Source organism: Otolemur garnettii, unplaced genomic scaffold, assembly GCF_000181295.1.
Source record: "Otolemur garnettii isolate 467f Iridium unplaced genomic scaffold, OtoGar3 scaffold00221, whole genome shotgun sequence".
Taxonomy (NCBI): Eukaryota; Metazoa; Chordata; class Mammalia; order Primates; family Galagidae; genus Otolemur; species Otolemur garnettii.
The window spans coordinates 2,068,731-2,077,101 of record NW_003852616.1 but is presented as its reverse complement, the minus strand read 5'-3'; positions in this window follow the sequence as shown (position 1 = coordinate 2,077,101).

Here is an 8,371-nt window from a genome sequence, read left to right as displayed (position 1 = left end):
AGACAGAAGCTCATGGGTGGCTGTCACACAGCTCCTGGATTTCACGAGCACACGTGCCCAGAGGTGGCTCAACACCTCTGGCTCAACACAAAGAACCCATGCTATAAAAACTTACAAGAGACCAGTGCTTGAAATAGAAGGTCAATTTATCAATATACAGTGGGGGACACCCCTTTGCAGTGACAAGAATGTTTAAATCTACTACCCAAATAATCCTCTTCCTTTATTCTGGTGACCAGAAGCTGTTTTATTGAAAGGATTAGGATCGGCTAGTGTTTTTAGTTACATGCAGTAGCAAACAGCTGTAGTGGGTTTAAGTAGAAAGGGAATTAATTAAAGTTATACAGCCAACATATTGAGTTGTAAATGACTATACAATTGAGTACATGGCCAAGAACAACCCCCGACTCGCGAGCGCCACTTGTGCCTTGGAACTGGGATGGTGACACTGCTCTGCTCCAGCCACTCGGCATTCGGTGCTGCAGTTTGCTCTGAGACGTGGAGGAAGCTTGGGATCCCGGTGGTTGTGGAGTGATGAATGCCTCACTACACAGTGCCCCCCAGGGCTGGCCTCCATTAGCACCCTTCTTCCTTCATAGCCTGCGTGCTCCTGCCTAGCAAAATGCAATCATCCCTCATAAAATCATACAATTTCTCAGTCCCTCCTACAAGAGACAACAGCTCCAACCCCATCAGGTACCACAGCCAGCTGCATGCCCGGCTCTCTGCATGAGGCCCTTTTCTGCTGTTGGAAGAAGAATATCTGTCTTCATAAATTTTTAACTTTTATTTTCAATTGTAAATTAACACATTGTAGTTATGCACATTTATGGGGTACAAAGTGATGTTATGATTTGTGAACGTAATGTCTAAAAACTAAGTTAATCTAATCGACATATTCATCACCTCAAACGCATGTCATTTCGTGTGGTAAGAATGATGTTTGACATTTACTCTCTTAGTGATTTTGAAATGTACATTATTATGTTTTATATTCATCAAGTTGTGCAATATACCTCAAAGAAAAAAAACTTTACTCCTCTTGTCTAATTGAGGCTTTGCCCCCTTTGGCCATCAGCTCCCACCCTTCACCCCCGGCCTATGAAACCACCATTCAACTCTCTGCTTCTTTGAGTTTGATGATTTGGGATTTCATGTTTAAGTTAGAATATGTGGTATTTGTCTCCTGCCCTGGGTGTATTTTACTTAGCATAATGCTCTCCAGTTCCATCCATGTTGTCACAAATGACGAAACTTGACTCTTGTCTTGAGGCTGAATAGCATTCCACCATGTGCTCCACTTTCTCTGTGCACACATCTGCTGAAGGACTCCTAGGCTAATCTCATAATGTGGCTATTGTTAATTGTGCTGCAATGTCTGGGGAGTGTAGACATCTCAACATACTGATTTAAAATCTTTGCAGTAAATACCCAAAGTGAGATTGCTGGATCACATAATAATTCTATCTGGGTAGCTTTCTGAGGAATTTCCATAATGGCTGCACTAATACACACTCTCACCCACAGTGCCCAGCCTTCCCTCCCTCCATACCTTTGCTATCACTTACCTTTTATTTTCTTGATAGTAGCCATCCTGACAAGTGTGAGGTGGTACCTAGTTGTGGCTTTAATTTGCATTTCCCTAATAATTACTAATGTTGACACTTTTTCATGTGTTGGTCATTAGTATGTCTTCCTTGATATTCTATCATTTCTATAATATTCTGCATATTAAATTGTAAACTACTACCAACTCATTCTGTATAAAATAATGAAAGAGAAAAGAAAAAAAGCAAAATACAAACATGATACTATCAGACAATATTGTTAGATGACGCAGTCTTTTTTTTTCTTTTTTGCACAATTGGTTCTAAGGTACAATAGGTTTTTCTGGCTTTCCTCCTTCATCACTCATTCCTTATTCTTTCCCCGTGGTGTTACTCAAACCTGCGTTTCTGAAGGCTCTGTATGAAAGCAGCATCAGTAAACTCTTCCTTTAATTGTTGTCATTCAACATGGCAGTCTTGAGAGGTGTCATGGCATCTGTTGCGTCTTTGCCCCACTGTGTAGCAGCAACCAGCTTCCCCTTTGCAGTCAGGGTAAATCACTCTACATAACATATTAACCCTCCTTTTTTACTAACTCAACCAGTGATGTGGGAGACCTAAAATGACCATGTGGCAATCCCACTTTTCAGTTCAAAGGAACTATTATTGTGTCAGCACTGTAAGCATTCCTACTTTGGAGGTCAATACTTCTGAACCAAAAGTGTCCATAGTTGCTGGAACAAGAAGAAAGAAAAAATGCTGGTTTATCTTTGGGCACAGTAGTGAGATTTATGAACTTGCATATGATCCCATATTTATTCCTACCTATGAGATAAATAGCACCACTACATCAGAGCATAGCTCATCCTGTAAGGAAGCATCACAACCTTGCACAGTATGGCCTCTCTGCTGAGTCTTTGATAGATCATTCTACTTTTCTCTACATTTAGCTACTTCTAAGTGATTCAGTGCACAGTAAAATAAGTTTTAAAAGAACAGACATGGAATTTAGCCACTTACCTTCCTTCATTTGCTGTACAATGAATTTTTTGCTCAAAATCAAGGTTGGTTGGGATGCCAGAGTATATGAAAAGACATTAGTAAGTTCATGAATGGGGTGATAATGAAACCATGGCAGATACGGAAAATAAATACAAATTCAGATCTCTCTGGAATATTGAAACTTATATGCGGTTTTGGTTTGGTTGACGTTGTGAGCAAGTTAGCAATGGCTGTAACCAGAATAGCCTTGGTGAAAGGAAGTTCGTATTGTTGAGCCCATCATTAACCTTGGCTCTGCTACCCTAACCATTCTTTATGAGCCCAGTAAACAAAAATCAGGACAGGTGTAGAAAGCAGAGGATGACACACACAAGGTGCATCAGCTTCCTTCTGTTTATTTCGTGGCTGGAGCAAGTAGATAGTGTGTAATTGACTGTGAACAGTTCAGTGTGTGTGGTCGCCTGGCCACTCCCCATCAGTCTCCAACAGGGCCTACCACCAAGCCAAGAGATACTTTCCAAAGGTGAACAGTTCTTTTACCTGCTCTAAGACTTTGGGGACATCCTTTGTGAAGATTGCACTAGGACCTGCCAGAGGCTCCACTCCACACCATCACCGTCTTCCACAAACAGTTTGAATGCCATCGCTCTCCAGCTACACCCCAACCAGTTAGAGACACTTGTCTCATTCCAGGTGTTACTCAAAGTTCCTTACCTTTCAACCAGTAATAGGTAGAAGCCCAAAACCCATATGCGATGTATGTTTTCTATAAAATCCAAGCATTTCCACCAAGTATTTTCTTTTTCCTTGACGGTAGTGGTTATGAGATGCAGCAACTAGTCTTTGGCTTTTCCAGTTATCCCAGGTGCTTCAGACTACTGGACCCTCAAAAAATTTCTCTCAAGTATCAGACTTGGTATTTTCATGGAGGTTATCTCCCACCATCTGGCACCCTCAGTCATAGCAACATGTATCAGGTTGCAGCAACCTTTTGCTCACCGGATCCCTATCCCACCAATGTAGTTGAGTGTGCTCTTCTACAAGGTAAGGAGATAATCCAAGTCCCTACAGGTGGACTGTAGCACAAAGCCAGGGAGTTTATGCAACTCCAGGGCAATACACTAAAGGCATACTGTCTTCCCCTGAGTGAAAGCAAAGCACTTCTGCTGTGTCCTGCTTTAGGTGATAGAGACCAACAGCTGCACACCAGATGCTGTGGGATGTGTATATTTGTTTTAGTAAAGAGACCATCTCTGGAAGAGCAGTTGCAATTGGAATTACTCTCTGTTTGATCTTATAATACATTTCTGTCACCATTTGAAAACTATCTATTTTTAATACTGGCCAAAATGTCAATCAAACGGGTATGTGAAAGTACAGTCATCCTTCACTATCTATAAGAGATGGTTCCAGGACTCTGTGGATACCAAAATCTATGGATGCTTAAGTCCGTGATATAAAATAGCATAGTATTGCATTTAACCTATGAACACCCTCCCATATACTTCATATATTCCTAGGTTACTTATAATACCTAATACAATGTAAACATTATGTAAATAATTGTTGTATTGTTTAGGAAGAAGACAACAATAAAAATCTGTGCATGTTTGGTACAGATGCATTTTTTCAAGAAATCTTTTTGATCTGTGTTTGCAGAACCCACAGATCCGGAGGGCCAACTGTATATCTTTTAGATTCATAGTGGTGGAATTTATCTCTTCAGTTTTACCAAGTGTTATGGGCTGAATTGTGTTCCCCAAAGATTCATAGTTTAAACCCCGCATTTGAAGATAGGTTCTTTAGGAGGTTATTACAGTTAAATGAAGTCATAAGGATAAAGCCCTCATCCTATATAATAAGTGGCCTTGTAAGAAGAGGAAAGCTATGATTCCAACACTGCACTCCAACCTAGGTAATAGAGTGAGACTCTGTCTCTAAAAATTAATTAAATAAAGAAAGAAAGAAAGGTGCCTTGGTCTCCCTCCCCCACGCCTCTGTGTGTGCATGTACCAAATAAAGAAAGGCTATATGAGCACACGGAGAGACCACAGCCCCTACAAGGCAGGAAACAAAGGCAGCTTCAGAATGAAACCTATATTCTAAGCACCTTGATCTTAGACTTGCTGGCTTCCAGAACTGTGAGAAATAAATTTCTATCATTCAAGCCACCCAATTTGTGGTATTTGGTTATGGAAGCCAGTCTTAGTTTTGTGCTTCTATAACATAGTACCCAAGACTGGATAATTTATAAATAATAGAAATTTATTTCTCATAGTTCTGGAAGTTGAGAGCGCAAAATCAAGGCACTAGCTGACATCTGGGAGGGCTTTCTTGCTGTATCCTCCCATGCCAGAGGAGTGGAAGAGAGCAAACCCACTCACAAGCACTATTTATAGCAGCATCAATCCATTCTTGAGGATAGAATCCCCATGACCTAAACCTCTCCCATTCAGCCTTGCCTTGAAGCAAAGGAAAGATCTCCCCTTCAGGGAGAGAGCTAGGGGTCCTATCAAGGCAAGTATTGGCTCTTCAAGACAGTGCATTGGGAAATGACTCGATTCACTAGTAGGAACCAAGTACAGAAGAGACAACATTCCACTCCAAACATGAGATGTGCTGGTGAACCCTACCCTAACTCTATTGTATTGGGAATTAAGTTTCAGAACTTGAGAGGGGACTAAAACTTTCAAACTACAGCACAGTTGAGTTGACTACGTCACTAAAGATGAAGTCCCTGCATCTTAGAAGTAAACTGCTTCTAGTTCACTGTTTCAGTAGGAGAGGGGAGCCGCAGGTTTCTCACTGACCCTTTCAACCTAGGATAGTCCTTATTCCATGGAGCAAGGACCCAGTGAGGGGACTGTGAAGGTTGCTGAGTAAATCTGTGCGAAACAACCTAAGAAGATAACTACGAGGTAGATTTGGGTCTCACTGAGTCTATTGTGAGGTGCGACTCAGGTTAAATATTTATTCTAGAACCATCAGTAAGTGTTCACTGTCACTGCTGGAGAGGACTGGCATGTTATTCATGTTCCTGAAAATTCATGTTGTTCAGAGACAGAGTCTAACGTCCTGAGTGGGCCACGGTTTCTTTTGCTCCTAGTAAGTAATGACAGGACCCTTGGGAGAAGCCGCAGGATGACACATAGTCAAGCAGGTGTGTGTACTTCCCTCAGTAGTCTCCCCCGGCCTCTGGTCAAGGGACTCCAGTCTGTAAACTGACTCACCCTGGGTGGGAGAAAGTGAGTTATTTGTGGTGGCTCAAGTAAGGGCTTTGTTCAACATTTGGGGGTGGGGGGTTGCCACCTACATAGGATCTTTATGGTCTTCTCATCTCTACTGTTCTCAGGACCCAAGATAATTAGCTTAATGGTTCACAAAGCATTCCTGGCCAGCAGCATCAGTATTAACCTGAGATGTTTTCAGAAATTCAGAATCTTGCATCCTACTCTACCCACTGACCCAGAAACTCTGGGGAAGGAGCCCAGCCATCTGATTTGTTTCTGTGTATTTGTTTTTTAACAAGTCCTTCAAGTGACTCTGATGTACACAAATTTTAAAAACCACTGAATTAGTCCTTTATAAAGATTGTCTGTGGTTTTCTCCTGACTTAAAAACTGGCCTAGATGCCTACAATGGGAGCTGTGCTTTGCCTGTGATGCTCACACAGTGCTACTTGGCCCCTGTCCACCCCCAACCCCCGCTCCCCAGTTTCCTGGTATCCCCTCTAAAATAGGGATGTCACTTAGATTACGTTTCTCAGAATTTCTGGACTACAGTTCATAGTCTCAACAGCACCTTTCAAATGTGCTGCCATCCCCACGACCAGTCAATATGTTTCTCAGAGCCTTGGTGGAGGGAGTGTTTTCTGGGACTGCCTGGGGGACGCATTCAGAATGTGAGCAGGCACCAGAAACTCTCGTCAGTGCACATCTTCCAAGCCACTGGCTTCCTTGTTCTCTCAACCACAGCAATTGAAGACCACCATTGAACTGAGGTGTTAGTCAATCTATGAAGCAAACATTTCAAAACACTCCCAGCTGCTTTAACTAGTAGATAGAATGCGGACGTTCTGCCAAAGGATACATATGGGCACATTCAAGCTTATCTGAACTTAACTATCTTCATTCTGTGGTCTGAGGCCTCCACATCTGTATCCATGAGTATTCGCAATATCAGCTGTTATAAACTGGCAACATTTTGCAATTGTTTCATTACAAAAGTCTTCTGGGTTTTTACTTTGTAACTGGATTCCTGGTCATACCAGGTTCTGACCCTAGTTTCAAGTCTAGAGGATAATGAGGAGGAAGGGCGATGGGGTTTGAGGAGAACTGGCCCATCCTTTCCAGATAATTAACATAGACAAGGTCATTTGAAAGTGGTCGAGCAAGATAGGAGTGGCCTCATCAAAGAGGAGAGGGACTGCCTCAGCTGGCAGGGACGGTCTCAGAGGGGTTTGGGGGCTGAGCTCTGAATATGGGGGAGTCCATGCATTCAGAGTGTGCACCTATGTGCCTTCACCCCAGGTTTCAGGGTTCCATTCTTTTCTGAGCAGTGCCTGATCTTCACAAAGAGAGACCTGGGAAAACAGTGATTTCAACTGATGTTCTAATGAAAACACTTCAGTGTCAAACTTTGAAGGGTTTAGTTCATTTGTTGATTGGATGGTTTATTTGTTCCTTATTTTTGTTTGTGTTCTGGTTCTAAATTCCTAATTCAAGGCATGGCCTGAAGATCAGGAATTGGAACTCATTTGCTTTTATTAAGCTCTCCAGACCACAGGAAGTAAGCATCCCGCTCCTGGAGCCATTTTTCATATCATTCAAAGTTCTTGATGGCAAGCAGCATAATCCAACTCTAGCTAATTGGAGCATAAAAAGATTTTATTAAAAGGTTACTCAGTAGCTTTCCAAATTATCATAAGATAATCTTGGAAAACAAGATTCAGGACCACCCAAAAAAGAACAATACCCCAAATCACAGTTCAGAGGGGCCTCTGGGGCTCGCTGACAGTGCTGCTGACACTGACTGTGGCGTGTGCACCTGCTGCCCTGTGAGAGATGCTGCCTGAGGAACCTGATGGTCCTGTGGTGCTACTGCTGCTCTGTCAGCAGAAAGAGCTCCTACGAGTCTCAGAGCTCGGGTGTCTGAGCCTCGATCGGACGCCTGGTCCCAGTCATAAGGAAAGCTGGGGAAATGGTGTCTGGTGGTTTCAAGTTTGCAGTGTGAGACAGATTCATTGAATAGGCAGATTTTCCCCCCAATTTGCCCCCAGAAAGGGGTTTCAGATGCTGGACAGCCAAAATGAATTTAAACACACACCACAGTGAGTGGTGCAGACTCAGCGCAAGAAAGGTTAGTCCAAGGATGTGAGCAGTGGTAGACAGTGGTCTGTGACATCTGAGGCGTGCATCTCTGCAGTCCAGAGACTGCTACTGCGAAGGCCAGGCACCTCTCTGCACTGCCCACAGCTGGATGACCACCACGTGCCCCACTCTGGGCTTTCCCTTTCTGGGCTTTATGCTGTTCATTCATCTTTAATGAAGCCTGGATTACAGGAGAACAGTGGTTCTCACCTGGGGCAGGTAGGCCTCCCAGGGGATATTGGCAATGCCTTGAGATATTTTGGTTGTGATAAACGAGTGGGCATAGGTGAGGGTAGCCAGTGAACATTCTGCTGTGCAGAGGACAGCGCCCCGTGGTACAGAACTGTGAGCCCAAAGTGTCAGCGACGCCAAGGGCAAGAGACCCTAGGCTGCACCCAGATCCTTACTTTCTAGTTTGCAGGTTTGGAAGATGATGTATTCCTTTAGGTGAGG